Here is a 23,527-nt window from a genome sequence, read left to right as displayed (position 1 = left end):
ATTGTCTCTGAAATATGTGAAAAATAGAATTGTACATTAGTGATTGAATTTAAATTGATGGAAAAAATAATTACTGTTAAAGTTCTTCCCATTAAAAGAATGACAGGCAATTCCAACATTAGAGAGCCTGGAGCAGCAGGTCACAAACCCCAGGCAGCCCTGTGTTCCCTGGTCAGATCCTGTCTTCCTGTAGTCCCAGCATGGGGAAAGGAAGCCAAGAAAGACCCAGAGCTAAAAAAAAAGCTCAGGCTCAACCAAAGTGTGAACAAAAGCCAGCCAGTGACACAAGGCATCTCAAAACAAATAACCAATGCAGTGGGGGAGAATGGAGAAAGGGAGGTAAAGAGGGGAGGAGGAAAACACAATAATGAAATCTAATTCTCTATAAGTTAATAAAAATATAATAAAATCACATAATTCAGGCATTTAATAAACTTGTCAATTTTCACTAATGGCATTTTCAATTATATTCACAAAATGGGAGCGGTTTAAACTTTCTTTTAAATAGTTTTCAACTTTAAGTGTAATTTACTGCTATAAAAGGTCCTTATAAAAGTATCCCGTTAAATAATTTTTTCCTAATCTGTACCTTTGTATAACTATTATTTTCTCTTTTCAGTCAATTTTCTCTTACTGACAATCATTTGATTTATTTACACACACTTACACACACACACACACACACACACACACACACACCCCTTGCCAGGACTGAGGGCCATTACTGCTTGGCCCAAACACATCTCTATCTCCTTTTACCTAATTTCATACTTAGTGATACATTCTCAATTATTTCACTTCACTTTATGCTTCCAGTGCTTTGTGACTAATGGAGGAAGAAGATAAAGAAATAATGAGTGATAATAAATGTATACAATTTCACAGCATCTCAAGAGATAGAATAAAATATCTGTGCAGCAGCATGGTCCCACAGTTATATCTAATCTTATTATTAGACATTTAAAATTATTTCAAATACACCGTTAAAATAATTATTTTATGATAAAAGAAATTCAGCCATTTTCATAGGAAGTCCCATACTGAGTAAGAGTTATGGTTTTTGTCATGTTAAACTCAAGAAAGGTAAGAGAGAGAAAGGGAAGAAAGGAAGACTTGAACCAAACTAATTCACAGGCAGTGATCTTCATTCAGTGAGGCACAGAAAAACCAAAACAAGATCAGCCATTGTAAATCATTAGAGTTATTCCAACCTTAATTTACCACATCAGTTAACTGATAATTAGTATCAGATCAAAAGCAGCTAAAACAATCTTTATTTACAGCTACATGTAAAATAGCAGAAATGTTACTAAACTAAATTTAATTTAGGCAACATTTTAAAATCAGTATTTTTCACATGGCTGTACTCAATTTGTAATAGGCCACATCTGTTGCTTGCTAAGAATATCATTCTCCATTTTAAAAAATGTTATGAGACCTTTGCTTTTACCCATAAGGAAATAAGAACGGTCAAGAATTACTTTCCAGCCAGGGATAGTAGCACACGCATTTAATTACAGCACTCAAGAGGCAGAGACTGGTGGATTTTTGTGAGTTTGAAACCAGTCTGGTCTACATAGTTCCTGGCCAGATAGGACTACATAGCAAGACCATATCTAAAAAGAAACAGACAAAAGAAATACTTTCCAAATGCAAACAATTAGAAAACAGGACAAATTATGCATCTGACATCAGAGAGCTGGAAACTGATCTCTAAACAAGGGAGACAAAACAAGTGAGCCCCAAAACAGCCCAGGGTTGCTTCAGTGTCTGTGGTACCGAAATATATAGAAACCCAAATAGGAGCCAGGAGTTGGAAAGATAGATTAGAATTCAGGAAAATCTAGGCAACAAGAAATGTTGGAAAATGTCTCACTCTAAAGGGAGAGCTACATCAAGACCTGTGTTTTCAAAGAAACTCTTTAAATTACTCGAAACCAGAAATTGAAGACCCTTAAAATAAAACCTAGAAGAATAATTTATGGGGAAAAAGCACTCTGGTACTAATGGTTAAAATAATTCTTATGTTCACAAAGGGCCAGGAATCCTTTAAGTTCTCACAGTAAGAATCCCATCCATGAATCCTTTCAAACATCCAGTAAAGACACATCTTACCAATGAAAACTAATAATGGACAAGAGTAGAGCTCTCTAACAAATCTTGAAAACACTACAAAAAAAAAAAAAAAAAAAAAAAAAAAAAAAGAGCTTAAGGATGTAGGGCAGGAGGAGAGTAGACTTGCTGTCACTGCATGACCCTAAAGAGAACAATTGCAAAACTCCCCTCATGGCCAATCAATCCTCAAAAGGCTACATCTTGACACATAAACCTCAGAGTAACACCCTCTGAAGATGGTGATACCTAGGAGAACAAGATGGTTGCAGGGCTACCATCACTACCATGCCTAAGAATAAAGGTGGTAGAGGTTTTGTTGTTGTTTTAATGGTAGTGGTAATAATAAGATCACATGGATGGACCAATGGAGCAGCTAGGGAGAGAGAGAGGGAGAGGGAGGATATGAATGAATGAGAATGGGATGAACAAGATAATGGTCAGAGCTGACACATCGACAATCTTCAGCACTTAAGAGCTGAGGCAGAAAGATGGAAAGTCATCAAGGCCAAGGCCAGCTGGGGCTATATAGTGAAACTTGGTCTTATTCTTGAAAGAAGTTTGCACTCCATACATACTTGTGGACTTCCCTGAAACACACTTTGCCTAACAAAGCCACCGCTTTGTCCTTCATCAAATTCAAGCCACCACTCAATTACCATTTCCTCACTGAAACTTTCCTTTGCTGTTCTGTTAAAGCAGTGTGCTTCCCCCTCCAACATTGCAATGCCTTTCCTGGTGGGCCTGCTTTTCTCTAGAATGCTTATCACCATCTGAAATACTAACTATCTGTCTACACAACAGAATATAAACTTCATCAGATAAATAATTTCTCTTTGTTTACAAAGTATTATTCAGTCTAGAATACAACCATCACCTAATAATCTCGAATAATAACAAATAAATGGGTACAGAAGAGAAATTTTCACTTAAAATAATGTCTGCCATGCTTTTATCTGTATGTGTGTCTTCATGTAGCAACTAATTTTAAATATCTATTACAAATGCTATTATTCATAATTATGGTATTCATTTGGGTATTTTATTTCATTTTTTAGTATTTTCTTCTCATAAAATATTTTAAACACATGAAGAATTTTAAAATAATGGTATTGCGAGACAATTCATTTTAAAAGATAATTAACATCTAAGAAAATTATTTATTCTCCATTATAGAAATAATCTCATTCTGAAAATTGATCACAAAAGTTACTATATCACCTAGGTTTAAAACTCCCATATTCAGTGATATAGACTGATAGAAAATTACAACATGTCCACATGGTTGGGCTTGCCTGGCGGACTGCCTAATTATTTCCGGTTCAAAATAGCCATTTCCAGGTCAGAACATCTTGCATGGCTAGGACTCCGTGGCTTTACATGGTTGCGTAAAGCACGCGCTCGTGGCCATGTAATCTATGCGCATGCGTGGAGTAGCCACATGCAGTCCTGTACGCATGTGCGGCTCACTCTTTAAAAAACCAGCGCCATTTTGCACAGGTCTCTCTCTTCTTCTTCTCTTCTCTTCTCTCCTCTTCTCACTCACGTGTGTGCTTCACACAGGCCTGTCACCTCTATCCTCTCCTATTTTAATAAACAGCTCTTCTGTGGATTTGTCGTGTTCAGGACATGTTCCTCGCAGGGTAAGAGCACCACTAAATAACTAACATTGGTGCCGTGACTCGGATTCGAACCGCTAAATAACTGACATAGACACTCACATGATGGTGATGGTGATGTAAGTAAACAGAAAGCTCTAGAGGCACCCTCCAATGTTTGCAGTCTGTTGTCCTTGCTTAATATACTCACAATGTTTGAGGTTTTATGAAATTATGGTATTTATTGATAAGTATTTATTGGATCTCCTCTGCTGATGCAATAAACCAATCAAGCCAAATTATTAAGCCCAGGTTTAATGGACAGAGCAAAGCAACTCCCAGGTGACTCTCGGGAAGGCAGGAGGGAGAGCACATGGCAGGTCTGGTGACCAGACTGACCCTTGGCGGGCTTTCTGAGGGTGGGGTCTAGAGAGGGCAGCTCCGGGGGAGATCTTCAACACTTATCACTAAATAGCTAGACTTTTTAAAAATAAGAATGAGAAAGATCTCAAATTTGCATATCAGAATTCAAAGAGCTATATGGTCTAAAAAATAAAACTTGTCTTGGGGGGAAATAAAACTTCTATTTTCATTTAAGCAACATTCATTATTTTAAAATAATATTTTAAAAAGCAAACAGTTCTGGAGAGTTTAGAGAAAAAAGGAGAAGAGCAAAAGCAGAAATGAGAGAACGGAAGGCTGATAAAAGTTTATAAAGAGCAAAGAAGAAAACATTCCAAGAAGCTGTAGTGAGCTCCAGTCTTCGGGGACAAGGGGCTCAGACTCCAGGCTGAGAGCTGGCCTCTGCCAAGGTACAAGGGTCCCAGTATCAAGTCAACAAAGGGACCAAGTGCCAGGTAGGGCTAAGCACCCTAATGACCTAGGAACATAACACAAGAAAGACCCACTTGCTGCTGCTTCTGCCTGTCTCCTGTCAGGGCTCTCTGCTGCCAAACACTGGAGGATCAAGAGCCCTGCTGCTTCCAGAGACCAGTATTTAAAGAGTCTCTGCCTACCCACAATTCCTATTCAGGTAAAGCAAAGAAAGCCTCACCCAGCTGACCAGAGGCCAAGCTACATAGCCAAGAGGACCTTGGACTCTCCATACTTCAGCCTCAGCCTCTAACCAGCTAGAATTACAGAATGCTATCCCCATGTTCCACTTCTTACAATGTTCTTAATCTCTATTTCTCTTGAATCTCGTTTCTCGGAATGTCCATCTTTCTCCTAAGCATTATCCACCTATTCTTATATGTTTACTTTTCCCATTGCAGCCCTTGGCATATTAATCATAGTTGTTTTAAATTCATAGCTTGGTCCTGATATCGCTGCCCTGAGAGTGTGATTCCAATGCTTATTCTTTCTTTATTAAACTGTGGATAGAGGAGAGGGACATACATTTTAGCATCTTGTAATTTTTGACCAAAGTGCTTCAGGATACAATGGGTAGAAGAAATTGTAACGAAGCGGCCTTTAGTACCTTGCCAAGGTGTGGAAGGAGAGACCAGATCCTGCGATCAGGCTTCAGCCTCCTCTTGACCTGTGCCAACAATGAACTCCATTGGTGCCTCTCAACTTTCCTCCACCTCCTCAGGTAAAAAGTGGCTGGAAGAGAACTTGAGAACACCCCTTCCCCCAAGGTCAAGAAAGTTCCAGTAAAAGACTTTTTGCTTGATGACAGACCTTGTTAAAAAAGGTTCTCCAGGATATTATGAAAACAATTACTTTTCTCCTCTCCAGCTATAAGAATCGGATTTTTTTCCTTCCATGCTGATATTCACTGTAAAGAGCTGGAAGAAAAGGCCCAGAAGTATGGGGCAGGTGGAGGTGTGTGTGTGAGGAGGTGGGGGGGTCCCCTCTGAAGGTTTTACCTCTCTGGCTTGTCCACACCAGCCTTCCAGTAATTCCTATAATTTAGTTTTGTTGCACTGTTTTGGCTCCTGTTTCTCTAACTTAAAATAATTATTTATTTTTAAATGTTTGCAGCTTTTTATTTCTTTTCCAGTTTTTTTTTTTTTGGGGGGGGGGGGTTGGGACAAACTGTTGAGTTTGTTGCTCTTATTAGTAAGGAAAATAGCTAATTTTTTTGCCAGTTCACATGGGAGAAAATGGCTTATTAATTTTATATTACTGGCTTAAATTTTATTTGAATTTTAATCTACTTAACAAAAAACATATTGGTTAACATTGGTGAACACAGTGCCTAACTCAAAATTTGAAACAATACTGTAAAATAAGCTTCTAGACTTAGCAAGCATGCCAGAAAGACTAGCCCCAAGTGCACATATCAACAGTTAGCTCACTTTGGTTTTATGATGTTATTCTATTTCTATATCCATAATGCATTATGTATAACAAATATATCTGAACTCATCACACATTAGCAAATAGTAAAGCATTTAAAATTAAGAATTATAGTGACAATTTAAAGAATCATTAACCCTTTAAATTCAGCCGTCAGATTACACAATTAGACAAATCAGTTTTCCTAAGAAGATACTGAGAAATTTGAATAAGATAGGTAAGAAAATATTTGGAGATAGTCACAAAAGGGATGAGTAAAAGTAACAAAAATAAACTATATAAATCATCTAGATTAAAATCCACCAAAAAATGGATCAAATGAGAATAGTAATGCATTCATGTAAATGACAGAACACCTTTGTAAAATACAAAACATAATTTTCGAGGTCCTGCATTGCCCAAAGGCCAAACAAAGTCAGTATCTAATTTAAACACTGAGACCAGGTACTTCCAATAGATTCTAACTAAATAACACAAAACACATTCAGTGTCCACTTATGTAAGATAAAGAAATAAAGCAGAAGACAAGTAAACCACCACTTATGCCTTACTGATATACGCATAAAACTAGGCCATTTAGGTGGCAGTGCGAGGTAAGGGACAGACAGCCCAGCAAACAGAACAGTCCCGGATCCAAAAAGTATTCGAGAAGTTTCTGTATCTTCTATCCAGCTAAAATAACATAACTCAGTAGACTCCCCTGAGTAACGGTGAGGACCACATCAACAAATAATAGTGTTTTCTGGGTGAGGGAAAATTATCTAAAAGGAACAGAGTTTCTGACTTAAAATGAAGAAGATTCTGAAGTTACAAAGTTACTTCAATATCAACTGGAAATGGCACTTACTTTCCTTCCCTAGAATGTAAGACGTTGAAGAAAACCACAAGGTATTTCAGAGAAAGGTGTTATTGCTTGAATCTGGGTCTCTAAAATTATTGTCTGTTCAAATGAGATAAAAAAAAGAAATACTAATTATCTAGAAACACACTTTTTGCTGTTAACATGAAGCATATCTCACAGTCAACTGAAGAATTTATCTCAAAGAGTGAGGTGTAAAGGACAACTTCTTTGAAAGCAAAATCTACAGAAATAGTTAAAAATACTTATACAATTCCTGATCACTAAATGTTAATTTTAAGAAATCAAATCATTACAGTTTCACCCTTGGGTAAGTTTTTCCTAAAAGGGGTATGGAGGCTTGGCAAAGGCAGAGGCCTCAGTTTCGAGGTGGGAGGAGCACCCACGGAGTTTCAAGGACAAAGCAAACTGCACTCCAGGGTGTATTTACAGCTCTTCATCTAGAATTCAACTAATATCAAACTGTAGCAATCAGCCAAGCTAAGCAAATTAAAATAACAGTAATTTGACAGATTATCTTCTATAAATATTCAAATATGGATGTTTGTGTGAACATAAGGGTCTCCACATGTCAATCAAAATGTTTTGTTTAGGATCCTAAAATTGAGCTCACTTATTTCACCCTTCTGTGGAAATCCCCTTGAATCCTTAACTCCCTATGTTAACTCTCACCTCAACTAGAAAAATTCTCTTTTCCACAGCCTGAATTAAAACTTTAAAGATAATATTCACACACACACACACACACACACACACACACACACACACACACACACACCAACAGCCCAAAGGAAAATATCCTGAGCCTTTGAAAACCTAGGTCTGTAAAGGCACAAGGAAAGCTGTAGGAGGAGCATAAGGTCTCAAAGGCCAACAATGAAACAACAGAGGATCATTTCATTCAGGAAATTAGTCCCATGTGCTCTGGTACTACTTCGTTAACTCTGTCACTAGGTAACTTCCTAATACTGCCAATAAAAGCACTAGAGAGGATTTCCTTCATTCAGTCAGCAATGCCCCAGCACAGGCCCTCCACCCGAAAGCAGTGGTCAGTGGAAGCTACAGGTCTCAGGAGCAGCAGCAGCCACCAGACAGTAGCTCTCTGGAGGTTCTAGTGTGCCCTGTTCTACGCTTTTTATTCCCTCACACCTATGGGAAGAGGGTTTCCTGCAATTATCTGTGTTACTTCAATATTAACTTTTTGCTTTTTATGCCTCCTAACACTTGTGTAATCCATTCCCTCTATTACATTTTCTTGCCTAAAGTAGCCAGCGTGGATTAGTTTGCTGACAGAATCCTAATTGGTCCACCATGTCTAGATGGAATAAAAGTCAACAAGATCTTAAACTGGGCAGCAGGGGCCCACATCTTTAATCCCAGCACTCAGTAGGCAGAGGCAGGCAGATCTCAGTGAGTTCGAGGCCAGCCTGGGTTTACTGATTGAGATCCAGAACAGGCACCAAAACTACACAGAGAAATCCCGTCTCCAAAAACAACAACAACAAGTCAACAAGATCTTGGTTACTTTAAAACAGATTTCAAAAGAAAGAATGCGAATGTGTAAGAAAATATTGACTAGTTCCCCTCTAAAATACACGCAAGATGAAAAATGTTTGAAAAAACACAAAGAAAGCAATATACTAAAACAATTTTCATGGTGGGAAACACACATCAAAACTCAGAAACATAACAGCCAATAAAAAAATCCTAAACAAATGTTTTCTTCTTAAAATAATAAAAATTATGGAACATTAGAAATGGAAGGTACTAAATCCTTCTGTCTGAACAATTATCCATTTCTATTGAGACAGTTTGGGCTTCTATACTTTAAGGAAGCTGCTAAGGGCTTAGAAGAGTCCAAAGAAGATTCTATAAATGATCAAAGGAGAAAAAAAAAAATGGAATCCCTGAAGAAAGCTTCATGGAGTCAAACTTTTAAGAGTGTAACAAAAAGAAAACTTCAGGCTAACATATTATCTGGCTTTTAGCATAAGAGTTCTGATTAGCTGTCCTTCAATTTGACAAAGGAAACAGACTTAAAATCAAAAATGTCAAAGTAGTAAAGACATGAAATTGAGCTTCCCAGCTCACAGAAAGCCTGAGAAGAGCATCATGAGTATGAAACTTTGCTACTTAACACATGGTCTAAGGACCAGCAAGAAGGCTTGTCAGGGGGCAAATCCTCAGAACTATTAGGAAACTACTAAATACTGTTAACCTGATCCCCAAGTAAGCCCTAAGAACATGAAAGTCTAGACAACACTTCAGTCTGAAAGCAATTTGAGAAGGGAAGGAGGAAAGCTCTAACCTAAAAGTTGCTTCCTAAAATTTTCTAAAAATGCAAAAACAATTTTTATTTGTTAGAACTTATTGAGAATATAACAGAAAATTAATAATAATAACTAATTATTCAATAAATATCATGTATAGGGTTTGTTCCATCTTTACAAATTGGTTCAACTCTCAAGATGTTTATAAAGTAGGTATTTTATAATTCTTGTTTTATCCATAAAGCAAGATGAACTCAAATAAATTACCTTGCCCCAAGTTACACATCCAAACTGAGATTTGAGATGGTCTCTTAAGAGTCTACACTCAACCCCCCAAAATTACTGTTTTCTAACATCATTTCAAAACATTCTGAAGTCATCCAAGAAAAAAGTATAACTGTTGGTACTAAAACTGCTAAGTAGAAAGGAAAAAATAATGTGCTTTTCTGCAGTTTAAAATAATGCAGAATTACGTCAGCACTGTTAGAAGTGTGTGGCACACAGCGCAGGAATAAGACAGCGAGGACAGTAGGCCAGGAGAGAATTATGAGTCTAGCACTGTCAGTATTCTTTAAAATGTCTGGTACAATACATAATCCAATATTGAGCACAGGACCATCTTACAAAGAAAACTTCTGGTAATAACCACATTATTAACTGTATTTGGGAAGCAACTGAAACCCCATGTTAAAGGACACACTCTCCCTGGTATCGCTTTCCTCCCCCCACCCCAGCAGCTTTATTGATGAATTCTTGACACATTATAAGCTGTACATTCCACTTTGAAATGTCTATCTTTAAGATTATCTCCATAATTAAATAATTTTTAAAAAAGAGTCTATCTTAAATCCATTCCTACAATCAATCACTTCTGCCATCACAACCATTATCACCATTGTTAGCAACCTCTGTGAAAAGTAAAGTACATGAAGCTAGGATTTTCCTCAATGAAAGAGGGGTGACATAAATGAGTGTGAATGGCCTTCTCTGTACTTGCACTGCTCCCAGTTTCTAAATATGTCCCTTTTCTTTTCATTTGTAATTTGCAAAACTCCAGTTCTGATAAGACCCAATGGTCCTTCTGAAAATACCGAGTGTTAGTATTTAAGTGGCGCTAGGAACATGTCTCGAACACGACAAGACCACAGAAGAGTTTTATTAAAGAGGATGGAGGTGACAGGCCTGTGTGAAACACACATGGGGGGAGAGAGAGAGACTGAGAGGCTAAGAGACTCATGTAAGATGGCACCGGCTTTTTAAAGGTTGGGTAAAGTGGAGGTTAGAGGTAAAAAGTCTACTGAAAGTCTTAATAAGACATGTGAGTTCTAAATAGCATGGCAGAACAGTTGGAGTTCTGAGGTATAAATAACATCATTGTACTAGCAAATAGGTTGAATTTAAAACATGCAAATTGTATCTTGTATGTAAAGCTGAGTATTACATAGTTTAGCTTCATTCAGTCTGAGCATGCTCCCAGAAAGAAGAGAGGTGAACAATGACTTTTTCATTAACAATGACAAAGCTCTGGTGACCTAGTTTGAGAATGAACAGAACTATAGGTGTTAAAAAGAGAGTTGCTTAACCCATAGGATTAATTAAAGATGTTAGAGCCAAAAAGATTTGGGGGCTAAAGATACCAATGCTAAGAATGAAATGTATTCTTCCAAACATGGAAATTTAAAGCTATGATTTGAAGCAATTTGAGTAAGAATTTATTTGAAAAACCTAAAATATGTAAGGTCTATGTGAAGTGCCAAAGGGATGCAACTTGATTTCCTAAAAAGCACATAAGACTGCTCTGGAAAACAACAAAGATAAAACTCAAAGAAAGAGTGCTCCTAGGGGACAAAGCAATAGTCAAAACACACATTCCTGACCTGACTGTCATTTCCAAATGTGACTAACAAAATGACCCAGGCCAAAACACTCGAAAATTTCCATCTATTCTTATTCATATTAGCTACTTGAATTAGCATTCATTTAGTCCCACTAGTTAGCACAGAGAATACCTTCTGACCAGTTTCACTATTAGTATCTTTTCAATCTGCCTTCCTTTCCCAAACTGGAGTTCTTGAATAACTGACTTACATTTTTAAAACATAACAATATACTCTAAGCAATATTTGCTACTCACTTAGTAAATACTGATATTTACTAAGTGATATGTGTTAAATACTAACTGAATGACTAAATGTCATAATCCTATCCTTAACATGGGAAAATCACATTTATCCCACGATATATAAAAGTTTAACATTTGTTTTTATTATTTTTACTTACGTGTATGTGTGTATGTGCACATGAATGTAGGTGTCCATAGTGGCCAAGGTTGCCATGGATGTCAGATCATTATGAACCACCTGCTATTGGTGTTAAGAACTGAACTTGGATCCTCTAAGGAACAATGCATGCTCTTGAATGCAGAGCCATCACTTTTGACCCCATGATGTATAAACGTTAAAATGGAAAAAAATGTTCCACCTCCATCATGAACAAAATATAAAACTTAACACATTAAAGAAAAGTAACTACTTAAACATCGCTAGAATATTTTTCATTCACTTGCTTGTTTACAATGCTGGGGATTGAACCCAGGGTATTGCATGTGGTCATCAAGCACAGTAAGACTGAGCTACATTCACAGCCTAGAATCATTTTTAACCACAAGACTATAAAGAAAATTCTCAAATTCCACAGTGAATTGAATTGCTGAACTTGTAATACTGTAGAGCCTAGCAGGCATGTCCAGCCTTTTGACATTATGACACAGTGTTTTCATCTATAAAGTTCATGTTCCAGAACAGCACTGAGCTGCATTCAGAGCCATTTTTTGCTGCATATAGCTTGTAGGCCATGGGTTGCGTACATCTGTATGATAGTTTGAGAATAGCCCTATAAGCCCATAGATTTGAATGCTTGGTCACCAGGGAGTGGCACTATTTGAAAGGATTAAGAAGTACGGCCTTGTTGGAGGAAGTGTGTCACTGGAGATGGGCTTTGAGGTTTCCAGAAGCCCAAGACAGACCCAATGGCTCTCTTGTCCTCTGCCTGCAGATCTGGATATAGAACTCTTAGGACCTCTCCAGCACCATGCCTGCCTGTGACAGTGCTGCCATGCTCCTGCCACGATGATAATGGACTAAACCTCTGAAACTGTAAGCCAGTTCCAATTAAGTGTTTTCTTTCATAAGAATGAGTTGCCATGGTCATAGTGTGCTTTCACAGCAACTGACCACTGAGTAAAACAAGCTGGTACTAGGCTGTATGGCCACAGAAACTAATCTGAGCTCCTGAAGACAAACACCAAACTACCACTTAACAAGATTTCAGGGTGATCACCATGCAAATTATTCTTAAATACACTTAAAAAAAAAAAAAAAAACAACTGTACCTTAAAAAACTTCCCACTTCCAAATTAGTCCTATAGGTCTGACCTGAATGCTCATGTCCATCTCTCTTGTTAGACTCAAATTCTGATTAAGCCACATACTTGAAGCTAAAATAGAAAAACTCATAGCAAGCAGTTATTATACATACATACATTATGTATAATGCTATGAACGTCTACATACACTACTGCATACATACTGGGCATGGTGGTACATACCTGCAATCCCAGAACTTGAGAGACAGAAACAAGGGAATCAAGAGTTCAAGAGGCTCCTCAACTATACCAGGAATTCAGCCTCCCTGGGCTACAGGAGACCCTGTCCTAAAGAGAGAGAAAGAGGGAGAAAGGGAAGCAGGAGAAGGAGAGGGCTGTCCAATTATAACATGCATAGAAGAATAAAAGCAGATGCCATTATCTCTAATCTATATAGCCCTAAGAAGGAGTTTTTATTTCTTATTTCTATTTCCTCACCTGAAAAACAAGAACTTGCCCAAAGTCACAGGTATAGTTAAAAGAGTAGTGATGGGTTCCATCCCTAGCATTAGGAGGAATGAGGAGACACCAAACATTTCTCCAATAGCAACCAATTTCTGGCATCCTTAGAGAGCCTTCTATCTAAGTTAACACCTACAGACCCTCAAATGGCAGGCAGCCTAACCAGTTGGTAATCTTGCCCATTTCCTTCTTACTGAGTACAGAGCACGTCCCTTTCCTGAGCAGCAGACACAACTGGACCGCAATGACTTCAGCATAAATGTCCCTCCACTGTACACAGAAAAACACACCATCTATCTAGAATTAAAATTGGAAACTTTTTTATGAACGTAACAATTGCAATCAAACTTTCCCCTTTTGACAGTATATATACTGAACTCTCCAGAAAAGTAGCCAAATATGGCCATTAAACATGATTGTGGCTAGTCTGAATTGAATTATGTTGTACATATAAAATACAGACAGATTTCAAAGATTTAGTATGGATTTGAAAGTATAAAATATATCACTGATAGTATATTGATTAGTTACTAGTTTTCTTTTCTTTTAATACAGTCATAATAAAATTAAAATATATGGTTTATACTAAATTTCTATTGGACGACGCCAACCTACAAATTAATGGTCACTATTCCCATATCAAGCTTTCATGGTCATATAGCATCATGAAATTTAGTGATTACAACAGTCAGGCTCAAAGTCCATTTCTCCTGAAATGCAAAGTAAAGTACAATTGCTTACTTGTTTCCAGGTTCCTTCCTTTCTATCTTCACCTAGCCTTCAAATGCTGAATAAGCTCTTTAATATTTTCTGTCCTCCACCTCCTCCCAAATTATTGACCTTGAAATATTAATCTTCTTTCTAACAGCTGTCATATTTACAGAATGGGAAAGAGAGAAATTTTCCCAAAGGGGATTTTAGGTTACCTTCAAAGGCAATACTGTGACAATGTTAAATGTTTTGTCTATAGAATCAAATAGCCAAGCATGAACCTAGCCTCTCACTGTGCAAATTGTTGAAGTAGTTTCCTGATTTGTACAGATCATTGAATAGCAAATTAGTATTTCATTTAAATAATGATCACTATTAAAATATAAACTCTGTGTTGTTGTGCATCTTATAAGCATTAGGACAGTACCCGAGACTGCCATTATCATCATCACCCCTTTCTGTATCTACCATTCCCCCTTTCTATTCCTGGCTGTCCATCCCCTTGGTCAAGCCTGCAGCACATCCAATAACATAAAGAATACAGAATAAAAAGGTAGCAAAGGAGGTCATCTGAAGTCACTACAACAAAGAACTCCAACCTCAAAAGACCATACAAAAATGGTTCGCATCACATAATTCAAAGGTTCCAAGTCTGGAACCCTGTACAAAACTGCCTTCAGAGGAGGTAGGTGTTTCTGAAGTCATTTCTAATCTTCTGTCCCCTGTCCAAGGTATCCAACTCAGATGTTAAATTCTGAAACCTGTCCCATTATCAATATTCACAAAGTCTAAAAATTGCTCCCTCTTTATGACATCTAGCATGGCTAGTAATTGCTTCATGTGCAATTAATTTTAACCAGCTTCCATCTATTAACTACTGGAAAACATGCCTTCACACTTTGATCACATGGCAACCACAAGTAAAAATATGAACAAATTACTCAGTAGCCCAAAGTATAGAAAGCATCTTTATCAAAAAGTACAACTACTTTGTCACTTGTGACAAATCAAATCTTAGGGTCTTAGAGTAGATTCAAGGTTTCAAGTGGTAGCTCTTTAACGTAAACTAAAATATAGGAAAGTTAAACTCATCACTTTTCATATTGTACCATATGACGCAGACAAACACATTATGTCTTATTTCTTCTTTCTCTTAAAAGCAAGGACATTATCTTCCTGGATTCTAAAACCTATACTACATCAAATATATTCTCAAAAGTTTGTTGTACTAGACTGAATCTATTGTCTTAACAAGAAAAAAATTATTTACCTGTTTTTTTCTCCTTTTTTATTTATTATATTTGTGTTTTAATTTCACATATCAGCCATGAGTTCCCCTGTTCTCCCCCCTCCCGCTCCCACCCCCACCCTCCCCCAACCCCTCCCCTCCATTCCCATCTCCTCCAGGGCCAAGATTCCCCTGGGGATTCAACTCAACCTGGTGGATTCAGCACAGGCAGATCCAGTCCCCTCCCTCCACGCTGAGCAAAGTGTCCCCATGTAAGCCCAAGGTTCCAAACAGCCAGCTCATGTACTAAGGACAGGTCAGGGTCCCACTGCCTGGGTGCCTCAGTTCAAGCTATTCAATTGTCTCACTTATCCAGAGGGCCTGATCCAGTCGGGGGCTGCACAGCTTTTGGTTCACAATTCATGTGCTTCCATTTGTTTGGCTATTTGTCCCTGTGCTTTTCCAATCTTGGTCTCAACAATTCACGCTCTTACAGTCCCTCCTCTTTCTCAACAATTGGACTCCTGGAGCTCCACCTGGGGCCTGGCCTAGAATCTCTGCATCCATTTCCATCAGTTATTGGATGAGAGTTCCAGCATGACCGTTAGGGTGTTTGGCCATCTGATCACCAGACTAGGTCAGATCAGGCTTTCTCTCTACCATCGCCAGCAGTCTACAGAGGATGTATCATTGTGGATTTCTGGGGACCTCTCGAGCACTCTGCCTATTCCTGTTCTCATGTGGTCATCATTTATCATGGTCTGTTATTCCTTGTTCTTTCTGTTCTTGATCCAGCTGGGATCTCCTGCTCCCCTAAGCTTTCCTTCTCTCGAAACTTGCCCTTCATTACTCCCACTGTCGTCCAGGTTGTTCATGTAGATCTCATCCATTTCTCTGTCATTGGGTGATCCCTGTGTCCCATTCTTTAGGTAGCCTCCCTGGAGCTGTGTAGCAGTCTAGTCATCTTTGTTTTACATCTAGTATCTTCCTATGAGTGAGTACATACCATGTTCATCCTTCTGAGTCTGGGTTAACTCACTCAGGATGATTTTTTTTAGATCCATCCATTTGCCTGCAAATCTCATGATGTCATTGTTTTTCTCTGTGGAGTAGTATTCCATTGTGTATATGTGCCATATTTTCTTTATCCATTCTTCAGTTGAAGGGCATCTAGGTTGTTTCCAGGTTCTGGCTATTACAAACAATGCTGATATGAACATAGCTGAGCAAATGTCCTTGTGCTATGATTGAGCATTCCTTGGGTATATGCCCAAGAGTGCTACAGCTGGGTCTTAAGGGAGATGGATTCCCAATTTTCTAAGGAAGTGCCATATTGATTTCCAAAGTGGCTGTACAAGCTTGCATTTCCACCAGCAGTGGAGGAGAGTTCCCCTTGCTCCACATCCTCTCCAGCATAAGCTGTCTTCAGTGTTTTTGATCTTAGCCATTCTGACAGGTGTAAGGTGGTATGTCAGAGTCGTTTTGATTTGCGTTTCCCAGATAATTAGGGATGTTGAGCAATTCCTTAAAGGTCTTTCAGCCATTTGAACTTCCTCTGTGGAGAATTCTCTGTTTAGTTCTATAGCCCATTTCTTAATTGGACTGTTGGGCATTTTGATGTCTAGTTTCTTGAGTTCTTTAAATATTCTGGATATCAGCCCTCTGTCAGATGTGGGGTTGGTGAAGACCTTTTCCCATTCTGTAGGCTGTCACTTTGTCTTGTTGACCGTGTCCTTTGCTCTACAAAAACTTCTCAGTTTCAACAGGTCCCATTGATTGATTGTTTCTCTCAGTGTCTGTGCTAGTGGTGTTATACTTAGAAAGTAATCTCCGGTGCCAATGCGTTCTGTTAACATCAGCTCTTAAAATGATTCGAGAGTCCCAATAATCATATAATTAGACAGACACAATTTTATATTTTACTAAGTAGCTGAGGCTCAGAAGTTCAACTATATAATTCCCATTTTTCACTTTTGTACATATTAGTAAGAAATCTACTAGTCCAAGACTTCCCTGGTGCATAGATTTAAAAAATTTCACAGTACCTCACCATACCACATCAAAAATAGTCTCTGGGTGAACAGGAAGGGAAGGGAAAAGATAAAAGATGGTCAAAAAATGTTTGATAATGAGCTAAATTATTTATTTTTTTAATCTTATTTTTTTTAAGTCATAAAGTTTCACTTTCCTTCCTCAAACTGTTTGCTCAGTTATTTTTTATCTACCTAATTACTTGGACCTTCATCATCATCATTATGTTCTATCTCAGATTTTACCTGCTACCTTCCTCATAACTATAAGATAATATATGTTCTAAAAGTTACAACTCTGTAAATACAATTCCCTTATTTTGTCTTAATGAATGCATTTTATTGCTAAGAAATGGCTTCTGTTAAATTTTACCTACTCGAAAAATAACCAGGTGCATTATTCGCATTAGGCAATGTAAGAAATGGTCCAGAAGTTTTAGTCTATAAAAGTACTTGTACTAAGCATTTAACATCAACTGATATCTAAGATGATAAAGGAAAGTTAATTTGCTGCCCACTGTCACTCTCGAGTTTGCATTGAGAAAGTCCTATAAATCCCATTTGAATACACAGCTTAAGGCAATTCACTACCCATCTGTTACTTCGTGTATAATAACAATACATATCTACATCTTCAGAATTACTTTAAGATCTAGAGTTCCTGAGTCTAACAATATAAATACATGTTTACCTTTTCATAGGTGGATTATTGTTCTAATGCATGTGTGTGAACTTTGTTTATTCACTTGCACTTAAAAGTAAGAACCACGTCTTATACAGCTTTGTGCCTTATCACTTTAACCACGGTGTTTCATCATATAGGCATAATACATATGGTCTAACAAAAAGTGTACAACTGTTAACTTTAACAAAAAACTTCAAGTTGCTCCATGTATGATTCAGTATTAAGTTACTACAATTTTGAACCAGATTCTGAGCAGACAATTCTGTACAGCTGGAGTAAGGACCCGGGTTATTTACTATATCTCATGATCAATGGTCAGTATGACTTGCATCTGCAAACAGAGATGGTACCAAACATTGCTTTAGCCATGGTCCTCCATAACCCTTACTAGTCACTTAACTGATGATCTTAACAACTGTCTAGAAAGCCATCTGGTCACTAGATCAGAAAACTGCAAAGAGAGGAAGGTGGGCTACAAGGATAGGTACTTAGCTTTTGGTTCATGATAATAGATTTCACACAAAAATGTAGATTTACCAAATTTGTTTTTAAGTGGGATTAAAGGCAATTTCTTATTGAAGTAAAAACCTGAAGAAATACTTTTAAAAACATATGAGTTTCTGCCTTTACTTCCATTCAAAACATAATAATATCAACATTAGCCTAAATTTACAATGAATCTATTACTCCTGTGAATAGTTTTAGCAGGTGATTGGGTCCTGATCAAAAATACATGCGTATCTATAGAGCAATGCAGACACAGCTAACAAAAACCTATCAGGACACACAGAGCAGAAGAGCCTTAGCAAAGTCACAGGCAATCACCACATCTGCATGCAGTTAAACATATGGTAAACCAGGTTTCAGAAATCCCGAAATTACCAAAACTTTTACAAATATATTTGGGCTATTTGGGGTAAGGGAAAGAGATTCGAAAGAGCAGTTAAGAGCCTTAAAACACCTATTTTGACTAAATCTGCAGCTGTTATTACAGCTGTCTGAAGCTTTTCTTGGAACCACTTAAGTATTTTTTAAAGTGGTAAGGATAATTAATGTCAGCCTTCAAGAACTAAAGAATAAGATAGAACTTTTAAATTGTTAAAAGCTATTTTTTCCTATTGTTATGTATATGCAAGAAACTTGGTTAGCGTCCTTGAGTTTCAATGTCTTTAACGTTTCTTCATTACGCCGCACGTTTTATACAACTACAAGTCTATGACCCAAATAACATATATGTATGACACCAAGAAACACACAAAATCCTATTCAAACATATCAAACATACTCTTTCATATACTCTAATTGCTTACAAAAGAAACATTATAAAACAAAAGAGAAATTACATAAATTTTAAAACATATTTTGTACTATATTTCAAATGTAATCAATAATTCAATTAGTTCCTAGTTCTTTGTTTAAAAGATAGATTATTTTTTAGAAAAACCATACATCCATGGAATGAAAAAAAAAAAAACAACTTGTTTTTAAACAAGGTCTCAGAGATCACAAGCATGCACCCATCACCACTCTCTGCTATTTCTATTATTCTTAAAAGCATCTGTAATGGCCTAAGACTTTTCAACTGTATATTTCTATTTTTATTCAATCACGAGTAATAAAAGCAGATATTTTCTTAGGAAGAAATACAACAAGGCAAGGTGTAGTGGCACACACTGTTGATCCCAGGAGGCAGAAGCAGGTGGATCTCCATAAGTTTGAATCCAGCCTGGTCTGCATAGCTAGTTCCGGGCCACCCAAGGCTACATGGTGAGACCTTGTCTCAAAACACCACAAAAGAAATACAGATGAATGAAAGCCTTTCAAGTTCTTCAAGACAAAATATGAAAGTTAAAAAGGGTACCCACACACACAAAAAAATAAAGATAGGATGGAGAACATCAGCTTACACGATTACAGAAATTACAAATAAAGAGAATAACGTTTAAGGGACAAAGTAGTATTTACAAAAAGATTTGCTCTGGTGACTTATTCAGTAATTAGTAAGTGTGTTGTTTAACATCCTCTGACATTCCAAAGGAGAAAACAGGCCAGGGAGATGGCTCAGTGGGTAAAGGCACTCACTGATACCTGGAGCCACACAGTGGATGTAGAGAACAACGACTTACAAGCTGTCCTCTTTGTCCTCTATGAGTGGGCCATGGTGAGTATGCATCCACGTGGGCACACAGGGACACACACACACACACACACACACACACACACACACACACGCTAAATAAATGGATGAATGAACAAATTAATAAATAAATGTATATGATGGAAGAATTATTTACAAAAGAATCAACAGCAGAAGTGGTGGTATAGGCCTTTAATTCCAGCACACAGAGGGCAGAATCAGGTGGACCTCTGTGACTCTGAGCCTGATCTATATAGCCAGTTCCAGGCTAGTCAAGGCTACATAGGAAGGCCTTATTGAGAAAGGGAGGAGAAGCAGATGGACTGATGGACCGTGGAGCTAGGTATGGAGAGTCACACAACTGCAGACCACAGTGTGAGGTAATAAACCTGTAATAAACAACAAGATAAGAGAGAAAGGGAGGAATAGAGGAAGAAGAGGCAGGAGGGGGCAAGGAGAGTGAGTAAAAGGGAATGAACACTGTTAAGCAGCAGTTTCAGAAAATTAGTAGAGCATTAAAAATACATAAAAGAACGCAAGCTTGTGAGTGTAATCCCAGGGCAGGAAGACGGCAAGTTCAAGACCAGTTTGGGCTACCTCATGAGAATGAGACAGAGACAGAGACAGAAACAGAAACAGACAAAAGAAAAAGAAAGAAGAAATGCCTGGTCTTTTCAGTCACAGCTGAGCACTTGGAAAGAGGCTTTGAAAGGCTAGATGCATACACCAAGCTATCACATCAGGCATCAACACTGATTTCACTCAACTTCTACTACACTTACCACAGAGAGATGAGGAAGTATTTTTTAAGTCAATCCCCCTTAAGTAGAAAACAAATCAACAAAAACTGCTGCTGCAAAACCCCATTCAGCTAGATCGGTCCTTCAGCCACATGTCTATTCAATACCTTTGCATTATTACACAGCATTGTTTCTTCTACTGAAGAATCGGACCAAAAAGAGCAGAGCACAAAGACAAAGAACCTAAATGTCTGATTTTTTAACTAATTTATTCCTTGTTCTTAAAGTTTTACAATGGCACTACCTTCTGAAATCAAGAGCTAAAAGGGAATTTAAAATCATGCCCAAGAAAATGGGCCCTTCTATTGGAGAGTTAGGACTCTGGGACTGAGGTGGGGTCAACTAAAGAAACAAAAAAAAAGGGGGAAACTTTTCTGTGGGGCTAGTTCATGACCTCGACCTTGTGAGGAACCCTATAACAGATTCAACCGTCTTTCTCCCTCAGATCCTTCTGCCATGATTTTCTAATGTAGTCCTATGCTATATGATGCTACTGAGTTCCTTCCAGAAAGTTCTAGGCCAACGCAGCAGAGATGTGCTTCATGTTTGTTTTTCTGATGAGGTCCAAAGTAACTGTAAGTAACTGTAGCACCACTTCTGTGTGCTTATAAACACTAGGGAAATATTCAATAGAAAAGTAAAGCTTCCACTGGTCACTGAAAAAAAAAAACAAAATGAAAAGATGAACGTTTCCTAAACCACACTGCACCATTTCTGTCTCATCCTCACTGTTTCCTCTAATGAGCACAGTCTCATGCTCATTCTACCCAAAAAAAAAAAAAAATCAGAAACTTCATTTAAGAAATTTGCCCCATTAGCAACTGGCAAAAACAATACTTAAACTCAATTATCCCAGGTTAATTCTTGATACGCAATAAAAGTTATAAACTACATTACTGCAGGTCAGACAACTGGCCTATACAAAACATTATACATTATTTAGAGCATCAATTTTCCTAGGTCTACTTATTTGCTCTTTTCAATCTTTCAGAAAGCCTGATGGCTCATGCTTTAATTTCCAGCACTTGGGAGACTAAGTTAGAAGGATTGTTTAGGCAACATAGAAGTACCAGGCCAGACTGAGCTACAGAGTATGACCCTGCTTCAAAAAAAGAAAGAAAAAGAAAAAATATTGAAATATAAAATTCAGTAACAATGCTATAAATACATTCTTCACGTATTTTTTTCTGACTCTACCTCTCCCTAAAAACTCACAAATGAGAATTAAATATCCTATAGATACCTCTCATGTAGTCATGATGAATCTAACTTCACAATCAAACAACTAACAAGTTTAATCAGGATTTCTTCCCTAGATAGTTCCCATTTGATTATTCTTTACATCGTAGTTCAATAGTTATATTCCATTAGTATAGAATATGTCTTTTTTTAACTACCTAGAAATGGTATTGGAAATAACTTTATCATTAAATAAAAAACTAAACCTTGGCTCTATTTGAGCAGGATAATGGCTTCATAGAAGAGATTTTTTTTTTTTTAAAGTTGCCATTACAAATTTATGTGCAATAGATACTTGAATTACCAGTATAAAGAAATGGTAACTCTCAAACCAGAATTATTTTAAGCACCAAAACTACTGGGATTTTAAAATAAAAGGACTGAAGTCAAGATGTACAAACAGGAAACAGATGTGTCTTCTCACTTGAAACAAACAAAAGAAGCCAGACAAATTATAGGAAACAACAGATTTCAAGAACTAGACACCACGCAACAAAGAACAGTGATTCTAGAGCCGTGGTTCTCAACCTTCCTAATGCTGCGACCCTTTAATTCAGTTCTTCATGTTGTGGGGACCCCCGACCATAAAAATACTTCCACTGCTACTTCGTAACTGTAATCTGGCTACTGCTGTGAATCGAAATGCAAGTATCTGTATTTTTCGGATGGTCTTAGGCAACCCCTGTAAAAGGGTCGGTCATTCCATCACAAAAGGGTCACTACCCACAGGTTGAGAACCACTCTTGTAGAGGGACAGAAAACAGCCAGTGCAAACAAAATCATAGCACTGCCCAAGCTTTCTACCTCTAGAGACTTTACAGTCTCAAAATTGACCAAGATGAATTGGGGAACTCAGCCAAGGTGGTGAAACAGAAGACTGAAAAGTCCAAGAAGACCTGGCATTTATCCGGAAAGAAAGTAACAAATCAACAAAGCAAAAAAACAGAGGTTTGCGAAACCATGCCTCAAATGTTCAGCATAGTAATGACTGAGTAAGACTACTGGACGCTAAGAAAGAACAACCTGAAAGAGTTACAGATTAGTGCCTGCCAATCATACAGAGTAAGGGACATACCCTATCCCACCAGCCAAGCTAGCAAGAACCACTGCATGGAGTACTCAGGCGGGTGAGGAGTAACTAGCCCTAGAAATCACTGCTCTAAGGTACCAGATGAAATGTAAAAACAAGTCGTAAACTGTCTCCAGACATCTACAAACCAGAAACAAAAAAAAAATTCCTAATACAAAATATAAAGGTAAAATTTATAATATCTATCATCCAATCAATTACCAGAGCTGGGCAGAGTGACACATGTCTATAGTCCCAACACTCAGGAGACTGAGGCAGAGAAATCAGCTTGACCTAGAAGATTAAGGCTTGTCTGGTAGAAAAAAGCAGTCTGGGGAATTACCAGGTACACAAAGAGGCTGAAGGCCATGAATCATAATGAAGAAAACAATTTACTAAAACAGATATTAGAACTAGGAACTAGGATCTTAAAAGCTATTTTAAATATATTTTACATATTTAAAAATCTCAAGCAGAAACATGGAAGATATAAAAAAAATTATCTGAACTATAGAGTTGGAAACTATAATGTCCAAGATGAACAAAATATACTACACAGAATTCACAGATAAGATATTAAAGACAAAATTAGTGAACTT

The 23,527-nt window shown here is 37.5% G+C and overlaps 1 protein-coding gene across 4 annotated transcripts in view; it reads right to left on the bottom strand.

Moving 5' to 3' along the window:
- The window catches only part of Fut8 (fucosyltransferase 8), a 224,399-nt gene that overhangs the window by 130,687 nt on the left and 70,185 nt on the right, over positions 1-23,527 (bottom strand). Inside the window, exon 3 of one of the 4 annotated variants that reach the window (XM_036206454.1) lies at positions 6,862-6,954. The exons of the other annotated variants lie outside the window; for them this stretch is intronic. The gene's annotated coding sequence lies outside the window, so the exon portion shown is untranslated. The remainder of the gene's footprint in view (positions 1-6,861; positions 6,955-23,527) is intronic. 4 annotated transcript variants of the gene reach the window in all.

The sequence above is a fragment of the Onychomys torridus genome, chromosome 14 (genome assembly GCF_903995425.1).
Source record: "Onychomys torridus chromosome 14, mOncTor1.1, whole genome shotgun sequence".
NCBI lineage: Eukaryota > Metazoa > Chordata > Mammalia > Rodentia > Cricetidae > Onychomys > Onychomys torridus.
This window is presented reverse-complemented; position numbering and strand designations above follow the sequence as displayed.